The sequence below is a fragment of the Serinus canaria genome, chromosome 6 (assembly GCF_022539315.1).
Source record: "Serinus canaria isolate serCan28SL12 chromosome 6, serCan2020, whole genome shotgun sequence".
In the NCBI taxonomy this organism is placed as follows: domain Eukaryota; kingdom Metazoa; phylum Chordata; class Aves; order Passeriformes; family Fringillidae; genus Serinus; species Serinus canaria.
Window position 1 is genome coordinate 20897009 of NC_066320.1, and position 19298 is coordinate 20916306.

General features: G+C 39.5%; 2 protein-coding genes across 2 annotated transcripts in view; one reads left to right on the top strand and one right to left on the bottom strand.

The window, feature by feature from the left end:
- Positions 1–956, bottom strand: part of LOC103813900 (gamma-aminobutyric acid receptor subunit pi-like) — a 47230-nt gene extending 46274 nt beyond the window's left edge. The window contains exon 1 of the mRNA XM_030241198.2: positions 912–956. The gene's annotated coding sequence lies outside the window, so the exon portion shown is untranslated. The remainder of the gene's footprint in view (positions 1–911) is intronic.
- Positions 957–3678: 2722 nt separating this feature from the next.
- Positions 3679–19298, top strand: part of ENTPD1 (ectonucleoside triphosphate diphosphohydrolase 1) — a 53614-nt gene continuing 37994 nt past the window's right edge. The window contains exons 1-2 of the mRNA XM_050976411.1: positions 3679–3799; positions 18538–18675. The gene's annotated coding sequence lies outside the window, so the exon portion shown is untranslated. The remainder of the gene's footprint in view (positions 3800–18537; positions 18676–19298) is intronic.

Consider the following 19298-nt stretch of genomic DNA (forward strand, 5'->3'; position numbering starts at 1 on the left):
TGTTGTCCAAGTTGATTGTCCTGAGCTCAGCTGTAAGCTTTTGTACCTGCTAAGGTTGAGGTCAGAGGAGTTATTTCAACTGAGATGAGCAGCTGAGCTCAACCTAATCAGGAATTTGGTCTAAGAGGAAATCACACAAGGGGCTTTGAAAGCAAGAGGCATTTTTCCAATAAAATACATATTTCCTATTTTTTCCACAGCTACTACATGGGAAGATTAGTCATATCTGTAAGTGTGTGCCTGTTGCAGGATCTTCCTTTTCCTTCAGCACAAACTGCTTTAGCTTTTTCCTATACCAGGTTACTAGAATTACCTGGAGTGTTCATGATGGAGCACAACCCTTAAGAATCCTGTTCATAAAGTTTGAATAGCCATTGAAATTGTGACTAATATTTTGAAAAAAGAGCCTCCTAAAGAAATAAAATGCTTTATTTAAATTCAAACATTCCCTTTCTTCATTACTCAGTGCTCCATAACAGGTTTAATCAATGTGATCTACTTTAAATTTTGTACACCTTTTAAGTACTAGGGCATTGTTCATCTCTGTATTCATTTGAGGTGAGATGCAGATTTGATGAGGAATAGGGGTGGAAAATGGGAGCTGGCTCTTACATTGCCTCTCTTGGAGAAGTTTCTCCACGTGCCACTCACTGTTTTTAAAAGCAAGGGTTTGCAGCTTTTTAAGGGAGACACGCACATCTTCGATTTGACTTATTAATGGAAATTTGAGTTATTCTGAGTTATTTTAATCCAGCAGCATAATGACACCTCAGACGGCAAACACTAATATTTTTTTAAAAAAGCAATTTAAAAGCCAACGGAGCGGAGGGGGAGGGATGGGGAGGAAGGGAGCGGTGCAGGGCCCGCAGCCGGCGGGAGGGAGCGCGGTGCCCGAGGCGGGCGCGCCTTACCTGGAGCGCGGCGGGCGAAGGAGCTGCTGCTGGCAGCCTGGCAGCTGGCCCGGCTCTGCTCCCGCCGCGGGTTCGAGCCCGCCCACGGCCGGGAGGGGACGGCACTCCCCATGGATGCTCCCCTGCTGCTGCTCGATCAAGCCCCCGCAGGAGGCTCGAAGCGCTGTCCCTTCCCTGCCGCTCCTCCTTAATCTCGTTTGCACCCCTTTTCACTTTCAAGCGTGTCCGGGGGAAAGGATGCTAGACAGAGAAGTGGTGAAGGATCCCTCAGAAACAAAAGTCGGGGCAGCGCTTCCCATGGCTTCTGTTTCTGCCATACCTCTGTCACAGTGCTTGCATGACACTTCTCGCTGATTGCCTCGGTTTTTCTCCTTGCAATTGTCACACCCCAGCTACCCCGGGTAGAAATTTTCACCCTTGTTCTCTATTTGATGTGGGAATGTTGTGGGTGCCTTTGAGCAGCATTGTTCAAGTCTTTCCAGAAGTGCAAGGTGGTAGTTTTGCAGATGTTGTTTTCCTGTCTGCGCTCACACTTCAGGACCTGTTGGCAGTTTTTGGAGAGATGAAGGTGGCGCTTTCTCTGGGGAAACACCGTTCTACAAAATTCAGGATAAGGAGAACCACTTCGGGAATGTGATTACCAGCAAAGGTTGCATTGGGAAAAATCATTTCAGACAGAATTCAACATCTGCTATGAGAAATCATTTCCTGTGATGACAATACTGTGGATGAGTGGGATAAACAGGAACACACCAAACCCTTCCTGATGCTGTCACCAGTAGTAAAATATGGCGGTACTGGAGCAAGGTGTGAAGCAGGGGAAAGAAGATGATTTTGACTATTTCAGTTTCAAATCCTGGTGCTGTTTTGTGGGATTAAAGAGTTCATAGCTTTTGAGGAAGGCAAAGGCTGAGAGGTCTCTACCCTGTATCTTTTAGCAGTAAAAGCCCTGTTTTACTTCCTAGAAGATGCTAGTCTCAGCTCATGTCAGAAGTAAGCATATGTTGTTTACTTTTTCACAGAATTATAGAACTATAATTGGAAAAGACCTAAAAGACCTTAAAAGGTCATCAAGTTGGAGAAGACCTTAGAAGGTCATCAAGTCCAACCCCCTGCCCTGGGCAGGGACATCATCTGCTGTATGAGGTTGCTCAGAGCTGCATCCAGCCTGGCCTAGGACACTTCCAGGGATGGGACATCCAAAGCTTCTCTGGGCAACCTGTGCCAATGTTTCACCAATGCCATAAAAATGTCATCTTTATCTAGTCTGAATCTACCTCCTTTCAGTTTAAAACCTTTACCCCTTGTCCTTTTTCTTAACTTTAACTTAAAGTTAGTTACAGACTTACTGCCATAAGAGGCTATTTGATGTCACTTTTCTGCTGTGACTACACTGGAACTGTTTGAGAACATGGGAAGATCTAAGGCTCAGACAGTAGAGGAAAACACATCTCTACATGGCAAAAAATGGAGCAGATTTCTCTACTGTTGTTTGCCTTTCTATTGTTTTTGCTAAAGCTGTTATTTGTTACTGCATCTGTTGGAGGGAGAAATTAAAGAAATGCAAAAACCATTTTTTCCTGCACATGTTGGATGTTGGTCCAATTAAAAGTTGAGAATATGTGCTGAGTGTGCCTGCTCTGGGACAGTTCCCCCCACATCTCATTTGAACAGTCTGTCTAGCTGCATAAAGTGTGTAGTGCTTATCTTCCATCCATCGGTCAAGCAGAAAGAAGCTGGAAACCCAGTGGGAAAAAAATCCCTGGCTGTTTCTATTGCAGAGCAGCTGTAAGTGGGAGAATAAGCAAGTTAGGTCTCATGTGGCCTATTGTAGCATTAGAACTGAGAAAACAGCTTTAAAGTCAATTCCGTAAGCAACTGGCACAGAAACAGTGCTGATTGTTATTCCAAATAGAACTCCAAGCATAAGTTTAGCTAATGCACAGCATCAGAAATCCTCAAATTTCTAGGGATCTCTTCCTATTTATGCCTTAAAAACCTTTTTCAAGTTTGCACTAATTGCAGGTCATAATTAAATTAGAATGAAAATATTCTGTTTGAAAACACAAAGCTTCAGTGTGATGTTGCCTGTTTCAGTTCACAGTGCCCAGCTGGAGAACATTAAATTCCCACTTAAAGACCTTCTTTTTCAGCACCTGTCTAAGGCAGCTGTGCTGCATTTGAAAGTCTGGGGCAGGGCATATTCTTCTCTTCTTACCAAAGCCCTTGAGCAGCAGTGGTCACTGGGATTTCAGATCACCTGAAGCAACACCTGGGCTGTGACTGCTGGAACAAGCAAGTAAATGACAACACTCAAAATTAATTGCTGTGGCCTGTAATGTTAAGGCTGTTAGCAAAGCCTGTTAACATAAACCTAAAACTTATGATGGTTTATTGTAAAGCTTATACTGGTCCTTCAGAGTGCCTATGGTTCTCTGTTTATTAATTTTCTCCTGGAGCTGTGGCAGCCTCAGCAAGGGGTGTGCTAGTTCAGGAGCAACTGGCTGGTATGAGTTTGTCCCTGTGCACAAACCTGCCCTGCCACCTCAAGAGCCAGCCCTTGTCCCCTTTGTGCTCCCTGCAGCAGCGGCACCTCTGAGGCACCAAACCACGTCCTGCCCTTAAGCTACTCCCAGAAGGGAACAGCACAGTTATTAACCCAAAGCTTGAGTCTTTCAATAGAGCCATTCATCAGCTGGACAAATCAGCTGACTCCATCCTCAGGCTGGTAGAGAGTAATGAAATTGTTTTAGAGAACAGCTTGCAGAAAATACTCCTTGAACACAAAAATCTAGATGCCCACAGTGAGAAATTATTTAACTCCGTGAGAAATTATTTAACTCCTCTGTGCACTTAGACCTCTGCATCTGTATTGGAGCCCATGTTGGGTAAGTTGGGTTTTTTAGTAGATTTTCCTTACGTTTTGTAACCTCAGAGGTTGGTTGTAACATTTGCAGCACTGATTAAACAACACTGTAATCTGTAATGGCTTTCAGCAGCTGTAATGCCAAGTGTAAAAGAAAACACATTGAGCTTTTGGTATTCCAGGGATTCCTGGAGGTATGTTAAATTCTGATCAGCAGTCTGGGTGTGAGATTTTTTTTTTTGATGCTTGAATTGCTTGTCCAATAACACATAACCCTTACAAATAAACCAACATTAGTATTACCACTTAATAAATGGGGTGCAGCATAAATCAAAAAGTCCCCATTTTTAACTCGATTACATTCACACTTCTTAGATCTTATTTTGGACATATTAAAGTAATTGGAAATGCTTGGAATGCTAATCAAAGGAGTACGGAATAAACACAGTATTGAGTGAGGACCTGAAAATTAGACTAAGTAGTACAATATGTATCTAAGCAAAAGGCATAGAAAGAGTGAGAAAACACCCACTGGTCTCTTGTATTGATTTTATTTTTCCCATTTTAATGAGGTAACAGGTGAGGCTAATGGTTAGGGCTTTTAAAATCCGCTGAGTAGAGTATTGATTTGAAATTACTGTAACAATTCTATTTCGTTAATCTGTGTCCCAGAGGATGTAATTGAAAGAATGAAACTAACACCATAAAATGTGTTCCACCTTTAGAATTCTTCAGGAAATAAAGTTTTCTGATTACTATAAATTGTGTGAAGCAGAGGATGAATCAATTAACATTCTAATACAAGGTCTACTTTCTAATAGAAATGTTTGTTCATGAAAGTCTACTTTTTAATACTGAATGAATAGTTGCATTTTAAATTATTGTAATAATTCTCAGTGACCTGGGGGCTACATACTCTGCAGCTCTTACAGATTATTTGAGTGGAAAATAATTAGCATATAAAATGGCTCAAATTTGAGGTTGCCTTTTCTTTTTGCATCCTGTTACCCAGTCAAACAACATTACCTGTATCAAGAGTCACACATAAAACATAATCAATTATTATTAAGTATTTGATGGTTTTATTTTGTTTTAGACTCATCTTGGACTAAAATTTTTTCACCTCTTGATAAGCCTTTACTTGTCAAGTGAACTTCTTTTCTCATTTCACTGCTTGCTGCTTTTTTCACTGAAGTAACTGAAGCTTAATGAGTTATTTTAATGTTCATCTGGCCTCTGGTAGGATTACTCACACCAAGATCAAAGCATATTCTTGTTGAAATTGAGGTGTCCTACCCTCTGTCAGTCTGAGCACTGTGGCTGTGTTACCTCGAGGATCGCTGCTGCAGCAGCCAGGCTGCACCTTTCACCTGAGCACCTTCAGCTCAGCCTGTGCTCAAGGCACTTCTCACCTTTACTCTTGCCATGGGGTGACTAAACGCTCCAGGATAAAACCTCCCTGGGAGCAGGGCACCTTCACCTGAAACCACCATTCCTTTAGAGGTTGTTTTGAGAAGCACATATTTTTGGTTGTACCACTTGTCAGTTTATTTTTAACAGCCCGGCTACATTTGTGAGAGCTTTGTTAGCTCTTGCCACACTATTGAATATGTCCAGGTGCTGCCTTTAATGAAGCACTTTTGTTCCCATTATGCCTGCAATAATGTCAATACTCGAGAATTAGATTAAATGGACGAGAGAGCTGAGAGGAAGACAGTGGATTTGATTATCTCAGGTAATTGATTTTCTTTGCATGATGCTGTCAATGTCTGAAAGGCCAGGTGGATTAACTGCCAGGGACGGGCAGGCTTGTGCTAGTCCTGCACCATATACAATTTTCCAGTTTATTTTCAGTAGGGCTGTGGAAATGTGAAAGCCTATGGCTGGGATGTCTCCCAGAGTTAAAAAACCCTTTGGTTTGATAGGATTTGGATTTGGGTTTTTACTCATCTGGAGCATTTACTTTTCACCATGTTCAGCTATGAATAAAAAAGCCTTCCAGAGGTGAGGTACTGAGACACCAAGAAGCAGTTTGGACAGTGCCCTTGTCACAGGGAGCTGTACAGACATAAATTATGAGTTGTAAGAGTATCACATGTGGGTATCACATGGAGTTAGAAATGCATTGGGTGTAGTGGGCAAACCCCGGTTTTAAGCAGGACCCGAAAAAGCTGTGAGGCACCAAGCTCCCTCTAACTGCCCAGCCAAATAAATTTGAGTTGCTGTTGTGTAGTCCTAGAGATAAACCTGAAATGCTGGGAGAAGACTGACTTGTTTTCCTCAAAGAGAAGCTGGTATGGTGACTATACCTTTCCCATATTTCCTCAGGAAAGAAGTGGTTCTTGGAAAAGTGCCACTTTCTCCTGTCCATGTTCAGTTTGCCTGAAGATGCCACCAGAGGTCATGAATGTAATTATTATCTTTTCTTCAGCAACTCTGTGATATATTAATTCCTGTGTATATCACAGTTTTGTTTCCTAAGCCCTACCTGCTGTGCAATCTGAGCAAGACTAAAATAATTGATGATAGAATATTAAAACTCTGCTTTGATAGAAAAGATGATTTTTCCAGCCCAAATGAAGTCATGTTGTGCTGGGAACATGTACCACATGGCTACATCTGTTTATGGGTTAGTTTGTGCTGCTATTCTCTATATCAATATATGACATGACATTAGAGAGCCAAAGTTTAGAGATGTTGTAAAGCAAACAAATCTATTTTGTTTGTAAAAGGAAATAATTTATTTTGTTTCTTCCTTGAATTTTAAACACTGCATTCTTTACACAAGAGGGTTTCTGCTAGTAAGGTACTCTTAACCATTTTCAAAGCTTACTGAAGAAATTAAGAAAAAATCTATTTCTGTAGCTGGCTGTGCACTATTGCACAATCTGACTCCTACTTGTACTAAATGTGAGCTTTGGTATATTTGTTAAAGTTTACCAGCTACTTATAAATTTTTAATGAAATTGGCCAGTATTTATTTCACATTTTAAATTTAGGTGCAGGCATGGAGAAAGTATTTCTAATAGGCACTTGTCAGGCTTTCACTTACTGTAAAATTATACAAGGAGAATAATAGCAAGGGATAACAATCTCTTAAATTAGGATGTCTTAAATTTAACCAATTAAAATGTAATATCCACTTCTGACTTATAAATATACTGCGTATGAACATCATTATGTAGAAATATTTACCCATTAGTATTTATGCCATAAACTGGTGAAGTTAAAATTTCTACAACTCCTTCTAAGTACATGATGACAATGTTAATTTTGGATTGGAAATACCTCTTTGTAAGGCTGTCATATTTGGAGGAAAAATTTACAGGAAAAAAAAAAGGATTTTTTGCACTCACTGCAAGCTAAGTGGCCTTTTCTGGGAGTATTGCAAGGGGGAAATTGGAAGTATCTGGGTGAAATTAGTGGTGTGCATTTTTTAGTGGCTATCTCAGCAGTTCTTTGGAGGACACAAACAATCCACTCAGCATTAAAATCCTCCTGTAGTTTGCAGTAAGCAGGGACATAGTCCAGGCAGGGTTGAGGAAACACAGCAGCGGCAAAAATCTCAGATTCCAATAAAGAAATGGGTATCCTGGTGTTCTGGCCCTCCTCAGCTGACTCTTGTGTAATAGGTGCAGGTCATGAGTCTCAATGCCTGTGATTTTGACTTTGGAATTGCAGATTACAGAGCTAATTGGTAAGAGAATGAAAGAAACACAGAATTATTGAACTACGTTTCCAGGCCTAAGCCTAAATAGCCATGTCCTAAAAACTTCAAAAGAAGCCAAGAAAGCTATCACATATTAACATATCTGTAATGTGGGTCATGAAAAAGATTTTTTCATATTCCTATTAAAGTCAGAAGTAAAATTCTAATCTGTGCAAGACCAGACCTTAATTTACAGAAAAACTGTTATCTACATTATCCTGGGGGCTAAAAAGTTTTAAATTGCAAAAAGACCATGTGAGAAGTGTGTGGTAATGCTCAAATCATTTTTCATTTTCCTCAGGAGTGCATGGGGAGTTGTTTGAATTCAGAAGATATAATGTAATCTTTCTGATCTATTAAACTTGAAGAAAAAAATCTGAGAAAGACAATGCCAAAGGCAGTTAAAGAAGTTATAGGTGTATATAACATGGAAATCTCCTAGCAAAAGTTAATGCAAGTCAACATCAACAGTGGTCTTAAATGCCACATCAATTCAAAATCACACAGAAATTGATGAAATGGGAATGGATTATCTTCAGTGTCTCTTTTCATGAACTCAGCAAAGAGTTTGTCCAAACAGTCCTTGGGATGTGAAGTTCTGAGGCTTGGAGCCTCATAAACCTACTGGTTTTTAAAGTGAGTGTGTGTATGTTTAAAGTAATCCAAATGCTAGTTTTCTTTATTTTGTTTTTGCTGTTGTTCTTATAGTACTGATGCTGCCCTGCATTCTTGTCTTCTGTTCTTTCAATGTATTAGACTGAAGTCCTGATATTTAGGATAGAAATAATCCTTAAATACTTGAAGTTATGCAATTATTGATCTCCTGGCCTGATTTGAGTAACTTTATGATCAAACAGAGAGTAGTGAAGTTGTACATAGTCATTTTACAATTAAATTTTCAGGCTAGAGGAATGCTCTGACCCTGCGTTGAAGAAAAAGCCTGGAAATCCAATGAAGTTGGGCAAAATCTTCTACCCTTGCCTCTGGGCCAAAAATAAACAGCTGGAAAATAAGAATTGTGTCTAATATTTTACTTATGAAGGACAGGATTGTGAGAACATAGTTCCTTTATTTGGCCCATGGCTGTAATCTCTGGTGTCTAAAAAGATGTCTGGGCTGATGCTTTTTCCTATGACTGAAGTATCATCATCAACTATTTTTGGGCCAGAGAAGGTTTGGGATTTTGCCTGTCCTCTGGAGTAAAGGGAGCTCATCTCACCTAGGCTAAAACATATCTTTTCTTCCTATATTTGTTTGCATGAAAATTTGGTTAATTCAATATATTTGAAAATAATTATCAAACCTAAGGCAAATTAAGGAATGATCCTTGGCCAATTCTAATGCCTCAAGAAAAAATGGGGAGCTAATAGATATCAGCAAATAAGTAATTTTATTTCCTTCAGCAAGTAGATTGAAAACAAATTCAAAGCTGCAGAAATAGTAATTTCAATTTCAACAGTGAAATAGTAGTTAAGGTTTTGTCAGCTCTGCAATGGCAGTATGATTGCACAATGTCTAGAATTAAGTCTGGCAACTTTAATAGCAAAAGTGCTGACGTTTTTGAAGAAGTGTTATGTTTATCTCTGAAGAAAAAAACTTTCCAGGAATTTTAGTAAAAATGCAAACAAAGAGAAAGTTATCACTTTTTGTACAGCTAGAATTTAAGAGAAGGGTTACTTTTTGAATTTTAGGAAAACAGTTCTGCAACTGATGTTCTATAGTTTAGTTATTAAAACACATATCAACTTTAAAACATTAGGCAGCTGTAAGCCTAGAAAATTGAAACTTTGAAGAGTTGAATATGGAAAACTGTCTACTTTCTAAAAATAAAAATGACTTAAATAGTTCATCTACTGCCATCACATAAAATAGCAAGATTTAAGAAAAACACACTCCAGGTTTGGAGTACAACACCAGCATGAAATTGGGGGGGCTTGGCCCAAGCTGCAACTCTAGTTTTCTCTGTTCTGCCCGTTTTCTTACTGGCTGCTTATTGCTCACTGAAAGCAAATAAAAATTCCTTTGATCCTTCTGGTTTGGAAGAAGGGCGGTACTTGGTTCCTGCAGAGGGTGGCAGTGTGGTACCATCCTCGCACTCCCGCATCCCCTCTGCTGCTCCAGCAGCCTCCTGGCTTTGGGTAGCAAAGGAGCATCATCATCCTGCCCGCCCCAGCCCGGGCCCGGGGCTCTCTGTGCTCACACACCCATGGGAGAAAGCCTGCTCAGGTGAGCTGCATGCAGCGGTACCTGCAAATCACCATTAAAAAAAAAAAAAAAAGTGATGAAAGATTGGCCAAGGCAGGTTCTGTGGGTATTTTCATTATCAGGGATGGTTGGGGTTGGGGATTCCAAGCCCAGAAAAAGATCGGCTGTGTTAGTCTCTAAAGAAAGTGCCTTTGCTGTGGAGCTGGTGGAAAGAAGGTTTTGGTGTCTGGGTAGCCCTCGGTGAGCAGCTGGAAGGCGGCGTGAGGGCACTCAGACCCTGCCCAGGGCTGGGCACGGCTCCCAAAACCACCCCCCTCTGTCTGAAATGCTATGGAATTCATGAATGGAATTCATTCACCTGCAGGAGTGGCACAGGTGACAAGTTACTGAAGCAAAGTTGTTTAATGCCTATGGGCTGATGTTGAAAATATGCAGAGCAAGGTAAAACTGGATCCTTTCCCCACAGTATTGGATGCTGAGGTGACAGTGAGACAGATGTAATGGCTTGTTTCAGGCACCAGCTTTATGTAACTACAACTTCCTTGTCTTTAGATATCTCTTATCTAATCAGATCTCTGTGTTGCATAAATAATCCTGCTTGTCTGAGTGTTCAGGTAGTTCAGAGTGAGATTTCTATCTTTGTAAACGCTATAACACCGGCTAAGTTATGCTGTGCAAGCAGTTAACTTGTTGCTAAAAGTTTAACTTGGGTTAATTATTTTTTTCTCCTTGTAATAATGAAAAGATTGCCTAAGCTATGTGGAAAATAACATCTATTATTTAGATTTTAGTGTCATGGGAAATAAAAATTCTCATTACGGAAACTCCACCACAAAATTAGCTTTATTTCAGAGTAATTTATTTCCATAATAAAATCTCCATGATGTAATGAAATTAGGTTCTTTTCTACTATATCCTTGTGGGACTTCATATGGAATGAAGTACTACATTTGCACTGGTTTATTTTGAAAAGAATTTGAGACAATTATTAATATTGGGAATAGGGAAATTAGTATCATTAACATGAGTAGGGAAAATATGACAGTGAGTATTTGGGGCTTTGTACAGGTCACTATTATCAGTCATTTAATGTAAGTGAAAATTCAAGTGTTTTTATAAACCTCACATTGTTTAAACTAATGTAGTGGTGACATAACTTTTTTAAGACAAATATCACCTGGCTGGTTCAGTTTAACCTACATCAAGTGATGTCCTTCAGAGCAGGTTACTGGAGTGAGCTAGACTGAAGCAGCAGCAGACCCAGAGTGCTTCCAGAGCTCCTACAGTACCAGCTTTAACTCAGAAAATGCATCTTCAGGGCAAGAGACTCATGTCCTCCCTGATGCTGCTGTGGTGACCAGCACGGAGGAAAGTCTGCTGCTTTGCCGTGGGACTTGCAGCGAGAGCTCATCAGACAGGGGTTACACATCAAAACCCCTGGGGAATATTTCCATGGGGCAGCTGCTTTGGAAGCAGGCAATGGCACAAACTAAGGCAGACAATGCCTGGACAGATCTCTCCATGCACTTCTGACCCTTTGCCCTGCTTGCTTGGCCGGCGGTGTGCGGCCTGCAGGGCGGCCCTCAGCCCAGGAGGCTTTTGCAACCTGGAGATGCCCAAGGGCATGGGACAAACTGCTCCAGGGATAGTTGAGCCCTGCCAAGCCTGGGATACAGCCACAGGGCAGCAAAGCAGTGAACTGGCACTGCCTGCTGCCCCCAGACCTTCCTGACCAGGAATGAAGGCTGTGTGTGGTGAGGGACACAGGGCCTGGCCGGCACAGCTCACACCATGGCACCAGGGTGATGCCTCAGGTTTTAGCTCTTGTTTTTCAGACTCTGTTCTGCTTTAGTGTGTAAGTCTAGGCTTCATGTTAGGGGTTAGTAAGCTCTCTCCACAGATCAGGTGGACAGAACAGTTCCTTCTCTAGCTGGGGACCCAAGGAGAGCCGGTCCAGATCTCAGGCCCAAGAGCATAAACAATGGTGGACTGAAGAGAGAAAACAAGCAGGATGGGACTTCATGGGCTAAAGCTGTAATTGCACAATTAGCTCCAATATGCTAATAACAGCCAAAACTTATAAAAGTGTGAGTCCCTGGGACCTGTCATCCATTTTGTGGCCATTTTGGGTTGTGCTGCCAAGGTGGATCTATTTGAGGCCTTTTAATAAATACCTGCTTTATTCTTTAGCTCAGTCTAGTCTCTGTTTTAGGTCAGCCTTCACCAGGCACAGCTCTTCGTTCTTGCTCAGCCCCTGCAAGGCCCAGTCTCTGAGTTTCTCCCACAAGTCATTTACATTCTAATGGGGCATTGGTTTCTTTCCAAATAAATGCAAAAATGCTGCTCATGATCACAGTATTCCACTGCACCAAACGGGCCAGACCTTTTCTTGTATTTATTTATCTTTTCTACAGAGAAAAAAAAAAAGGCCTATATACACTCTGAATCAGAAGACTAAAGAAAGAGACAATCAAAGAAACAGCTTAATCCCAGTTTGTTCAGAGCTTGTTTTTTGTTTGGTTGTTGTTGTTGTTGTTGTTGTCATTTGTTTTTTTGCTACAGCTAAGAATCTTGATTACAGCAGGGATTTTTCATTTTGTTTTTATTTTACACAAATGGTCTCCTAATGAATTTTGACTTTGTTTCAGCAGTGATCTGGGCACAGCTGCCTAGTCTCCCCAGTGTCCAAGTGGCAGCACAGTTGATGCATCAGTGACCTAACATGGTGGCACTCACAGAAGCAGCTGGGCTGCCATTTGTTTTGAGTTTCGAACTCCAGCCTGAATGACCAGCACTATTTTATTCTTGTGCTAAATTTTGGCTGAAGTCCTAATTTGCTCTTGAAGTCATTTTTTTTTTTAATTGCAGTTGAGGGCATTAAGATCAGAACTTGGGGAGCAGTGCCTGAGGGATGGCTTGTCTAGTTGGCATCAGGATTTGGTGTTGCAGGACTTTTGCTCCTTACCTTATCCTTGCATCCTTGCCCTTTTTTTTTTTTTTTTTTTTTTTTTTTTTTGTAGTCATGTAACAGATTCTTAGAGTGTAAAGTAGACTTATAAATGTCCTTATTAGAAGGGTAATTGAGGGAAAGACTAAAGGAAGATGGGTTTATTCCAGAGTAGCTTGGCTGATGGATTCATGAGGATGCTGAAGGTACAGAAGATTACCTGGAAGGGGGTAATGAAATGAGATCAAGAAGGCAAAGGAAGAGAGAGCAGAACTGGCTGAGCCTGGAGAGGTGATAATTACTAATCAGGGCACTTGTCCTTCCTCCCTGTAAATTAATGGGTTAGGTTAAATTGCCTTTATTAAATCAAGCTTAAGGGATGAACCATAAATATCCAACTTCTACTAGAAAGATGAAAATTACCTGGAAAAGTTCTGGTGGAGTTATCATTTATTAGGAGACTTAAACAGATGTATGTTTAAATAAATAATTTTAATGTAAGTACTGCATTCCAGCATTTTGCTATTCCTGTACTCCAGAGTGCAAGCTGGATGGACAATCAATGTTATGGAACTTTTGGATCCATACCTAGGTATGTTAAAAAAAAAAAAAGAAAGATGAAAAAAATAAGGAGGGGAATCAACAGCTGCAATTGTATTCAAATAAAGAATTAATTACTAGTGAGTATATGAACAATATTCTGGAGCTTAAATGAGTGCAGTTTTTCAAATGCTCCCAAATACTCTAAAACCTAAAGATTTTAACTGTCTTCTTTCTGCAAGTGACAAGTCAAAGTAGCTATTATTTTTTTATGGTAAATCTTACTATATAAGAAATGCAGGCAAACAACGTTTTCAGAAATGGGTGTATTCTGCAGTAGATCTTCAGCTTGTCATAGATGTCCTTTTCTGTTACCATTATTATGTTCCAAAAATAAGTATAGTAAATATCTGCAGGATATTTGCTAGGTCTCTGTTATTGGCAGTCATTCAGAGCAGTGATGACAAGCTACTACATAAATTATGCAACCCTAGTAGACAGTATATGCTATCAAATTTAACTTACTCTTATAGACTACATCTGGAAATAATTTAAAGGAATGTAAGTACGTTTTTTTCTAAAGTAAAAAAAGTCTTTGTGCTTTAAACTTAGTTTAGCAGCATTTCATTCAGAATTTTGTAGGCATAAAAACATACCAACGGTAAGACACCACACCAATGGAAGACAACAAATCCTCTCCACAAAGAAGAAACAGATTGAAACCTAAGGTGAAAAACCCTGATGTAAAAATATGAAAGGAGAAAATATTTTTAGGAGAAAAGGAGAAAGGAGAGAAGAGAACACTTAAAAGAAACCAATAGATGGGGGAAGGGTGCAAAGGAAAGTGAAACATTAAAAAATCAAAGAAAAATCTTGCTGAGGCAGGAGCTGAAAGATGGGAATGGGAACTATGCAAAAAATACTAACAGCCTGAGGTTGGCAGGGTTTGTGTTTGTACATGCTCATGTAGCCCACCCAGGCCCCCACCCCCTCCTGAAATTCCAGGAGCTTGAATTTTCAGAGAAAGATTGCTCTGGGAAAACGCATTTTCCTATTTCATACTGCTAGGCAGGCCTGTGTCACAGCAGTAGGTAATGCTTTTCCCTGAATTCCAGACTGTTCTTTGAAACAGAATATAAAAAAATAGTAATAATGAAAAGCACACCAAGCAAAAGAGAAGCAGAATAGACCAGGGCTAATCTGCCAGCACTCAGAATAAAAAAAAAAACATTTTTCCTTTCTTTCCACAAAGAACCCTATTGTTCCCATGTTAAGTATTTAATTTTGCCTGCATTTAAACCAAGCTGTCTTAAATTCTGTTTTCCTGCGATGGGAAAGCATGTGCCAGTTACTGCAGCAGTGTTCAGAAGCTCCAGGGAAGAGCTGACCTCTGTGATTTCCAGGGCTGTTCAATTTTTCTCAGCCTGCTTAAATTGATTTTTGGTAGAGGAGAGGATGACCTGCCCTTTATGGCTGGGAAATCTCACCACTTGTTCAGCTTGTAAAAATTTGAGTTCCATCAGGGAAAGAAGCCTATGAGGAATCTGTGCACTTTGGGAAATGTTGGGTGTAATGATTGTTACCCACATATGTCCTTCTGGTAAATCTTATTAATGAACCTCCAACATACACACTTTCATATAGCCTTTGTCACTGTGTTGGAACTCAAATTTTCTTTTTTCTGAACTAGGAAATTTTTGTGTGCATTCTTCACATAGCTAACGAAGTCAAGCAAATGCACTATGCAGTGCATTTCCCTGGTAGGGTGTCAGGGAGAATCTCTTTCAATATTAGAAGAAATTCTCCTTTATTTAGCAGAAATGAGGATGCTATTAATAAAAGCAAGCTGTTATTAAGAGATAGTTACTCACACAGTGCTTTCAATTATTTCCTCCTACAGACACATTCACTCACACTTGTTACCCAGTGAGGATATGGAGAGGGTTGACATGCTCCTGTGTTTGCTCAGGCAGTTTGGCATGTTCCTAAGAGAAGAAATGGAGAGAGAAGCATGGCTAGGACTGTCGCTACACAAACATTTTTAACAGGACCAAATAATGTGATTGTTGTTGCCATAGCACTCGTGCACAGCACTTCTGCCTGTGGCTGCAGCCTGAGCACTTCTAAGTTATGAGGAGCATACAAAAAACCCACGGCACCCAGAGAAATTACTTCAGTTGTCTTCAAGTTTAGGTCACCACTTGAAACTTCTGCTCTCTATATTGCAAATTATTCAAAGTAGTGAATGTTGTCTTGAAAGCAAGTGAAAAACTCTTTTTTTATTGAGCCAAGCTCAGTTTGTAAGAATTATGTGCTTAAAATTCCTGTACATCTTCATGTGTCTGTGTAATTTCTTTGGTCATATGGAGTAAAAATTTGTGGGGAGAAAATTGTTCCAGAGTAATATGGTTTAAATGTATTGTAGTTTAGACCATAAGAGGATAAAACATCTGAAATCTCCAAAGTGTACTGACCTGGTATATTTTTACACTGTGTTGCTTGGAGAAGTTCCTTGATGCTAAAAATAATAATTTCTAACACTGTTTTCCATCTCCAAGGTTACTAAATCTTTTAAACCTGAACGTAATTAAGATTATACCTACAAAATGTATTTTTAGCCTGTTAGATTTCTGTGATGTAATATTCTAGTAGATGCAGCTGAGTTAGAGGAAGTCTGCTCAATAGGAGAGAGAACAGTAGAAGTGAAATCAGTAGTTTCTACAGGCAGTTGTTCTTTCTGTGGCTTTTTGCATGGGTACAAAAATTTTACTTAATGACTCACAGGTCTTCAAAGACCAGCAACCAATTTAGAGAAAAAAACTCCATGTACACCCTTAAGAAATTTGAAATCTGTATTGGATGTCTGAAATATGACATTTTCTAATCAGTTTGAAACTAGAACTATTCATTGGGTTCACTTTTTTGGTACTATTTTCGTGTTCCAGTGTCTTTTAAGAAGTAGATTGACAATAAAAAAAGATAATTGACCATATGTGCCAGTTAGTTCAGATAATTTCAGAGGGCTAAATACTTTTTTTTCTTTTTCTGCATGCAGTATTTTATTATCTAAGTAAGTAATGGATTGGTGACATGAGCACCTGCTGAAAGCCTGTGATCCACACAACAGAACCACTCTCCTAAAAGCCTGACAGCCAACCTGCAGAGTATTTAAATGAATATCTGCTCACAAATGACAGCCTTTGATTATCCATTCCTCACAGGGTCTTGCTGGGCACAGCAGGGCTGGAGCTCCAAGGGCTGAGTCCAGAGATCTGGCACAGAGCCCTTTCCCAAGGCAGGCTGGTCCTGCTGCAGCTCCACCATCCCTCCCCACCTTAATGTCACCCAAGGCTGTATACAACTTTTTGCTTCCTTAATGCATATGCTGCCATACAATGAAATCTTGGCTGGAAATATCACCAGGAGAATCTCAGTGGGTGGATAAACCCTTATTCCAAGTGTGGTGAGCACACCTGGGAAAGGGTAGCACCTGACAAGGAGGGTTTTGTCTGCAAATGAGAATGATTTCAGAGCCTGCTCATTTGTAGCTGAGATAGTTAAGGTATCTCATTTGTGATGGAAAAAAGAAAAAGAAGAAAAAAAAAAGGCAAACCACTGCGCCAGAAAGTGTGTTGTGCAAAATCTTTGGAAATGTGACAGTTTCCTTGGAAAAGAAACTTCTGTGCAGGAATTCCTTAAAAAGACAGTCAAGCATATTTGTCTAGTCTTTCCTGAATCTTTTCAGTTGGGTATATTTTTTCAGACCTAAATTTTCCTTTATAGGAAAAGGTACCATAGGTATTTCTGTGAATACCTATTCATATCATTTGGTTCCCTTTGTAACTTTCTTTTTGCCAAAGAATGGCAGGGAGAAATACTGGCATAACTCTCACACATACTAAAATAATGCTGAAAAATATTGAAATTTCCTACTGTAGGAAACAGCTTACTCAATGGAGAGTTAATAGAATTCATTTTATTGGTGCTGTCAGACAGGTCAGAGGTTTGAAGAGTTAATGATTTAATGACTGAATGGGAGAAAGAGGGATATTTAACTTAAGAAAAAATGCTTTCAACTTGAAAAGGCTCAGCCATCTGATGTAGCTGAGAGATGTAGAAAGGCTATTTCTAGAACCAAGATTGTTGGACAAGAATATACTTACACATTTAAGTAGGTGAAGACACTGCTGAGTTTATATGGGGAAAATACTGACAATACAAATGACAGTTCAAACTGGATGCCAAGTTGGAGATGTGTTCATGGGAAAAGTGGATGAAGGATGCTTCCTGCATGCTGAATGATGAAAGCACACATTTTGGTACACAGAACAGCTCAAGGAGAAAATGTGCTTTGAAACAATCTGTGTATATTTAGTAAGGAGGCAGATCTGTGAGTACGACACAGTGTTGTAGTTAATAGCTCGTAGTCAGTGGTGGAAAAGGGAAAACCACTAAGGGAAATAGAAGGATTGAAAAGCCATTTATACCACGTAGTCAGTATGTATGAATTTATAGATCTCAAACCAATCCTCCTTTATGAATTCATGCACAAAGACTGCATTTCATAAATTAAGTCTCTCAATTTAGAATTGAGCATGAAGCTTGACACAACTAGAACTGACCAATCTTAACCTTTTTCCCAAAATTTTTAAATCAATGCAAAAACTAAAAAATAAATAATTGCTTACTTTAAACATATGATTTCATAATTTTTTCATTTAATTCAAAGATAATTGAAATGGGATGAAGAAGAATTTATATAAAGCAAAAGTACAAAAACCTGTGGAAGTAATAAATATCTATCACCACTGAACCTGAGCTTTACTATTTCCTAAAATCTGGGACTTCTTTGAAGTCTCCTTTCTCAGTCTCTTGAAGTGCAAAATTAAAGAGCAGGAAACTTCTTGGAGACTAAATGAAGATGACCCCACTGAAATGCATGTAAAATGAAGTCATGTAAGATGTACGTAAACCAACAGGGAGAAAAATCTGGCAGTGAGAATCCCAGAGCAAGTGTGAAAATATCCAAGAGCTCTCATCTCTATAGATAGTTCTCCATGGTGCTCATGGACTTGCAAAAGCTCAGCACAGACACACAGTGAAGTGAGGTGGGATGTAAAGAGGGCAGAAGGCTTTTACAGTTGAGAAGATTTTGATAAGGAATGGTAAATAACCAATTCCATTATCTTCCTAAGCAAAGTTTACTTTCTTAGAAGGGAGTACATTTTATGCTTCCAGAACACAGAAAAGCAGGTGGGTGATTTATCATGGGTTTATTTATGGCTGTGGTTAACAAACAAATGCAAATCAGAGATGATTGGGGGTTTTAAGATCTCTCCCTTTTTGCCACTGTCTTCAGATAGTCCTTCTGGATGGACACAGTCAAATTCTCTTCTAATAATAATTGAGTGACATGTGATGGACACTGCATCGCCATGCTGCTGCTGGTTTCCTCTGTGGATGCTCACTTAATAAAGACCGAATCACTTAACAGAGGGTGAGTGGGTAGTCGAGCTGAATTCCGACATTTAAAAAGCATTTATTTTAAAGTTATTCTTTTTCATTTTACGTATGTTTTCCACTTTATGTCTACTTTTATTCTTTTGAAGAAATACTGAGTGACAATCTGGTCTAAATATCTGCAGTTCATTTTTTGGAAATATCTGCTTTGAGATGGTTTGTATATTTATTTTTGCCTTAACTACCAAGGTGCTGCATGATAAATTCAGGTTGGTCAAAAAAACACTGAAATGAGCTGGTAATAAAATGATCTCCTTTCTTCAGTTTTAAGGCAGCAGTTATTCAAGGCCCATATCCATGCTGCTAATTCACATTTTCTTATTTTCTGTCTTTAATTTGTCAAGTTTGGGAGGTACCCTGTTCTTAGATGGGGCAACTGGCACTCACTATCTTCCCTTATCAATTCATGATATAGTTATCACTTATTGTTTTGACACTCCCTATTCGGTTTTTTTCTTGCTATATCCTCTTAAAACTTTGAGGATATTTTTTCTGTGTTTTCCTTCCCTTTTTCTTTCTTCTACTGGAGTACCTTTTCATAAAACTCAACTATTTCTTTTTATAGAGCTCCTTTCTCTTCTAGATATTGGTGACCCCATA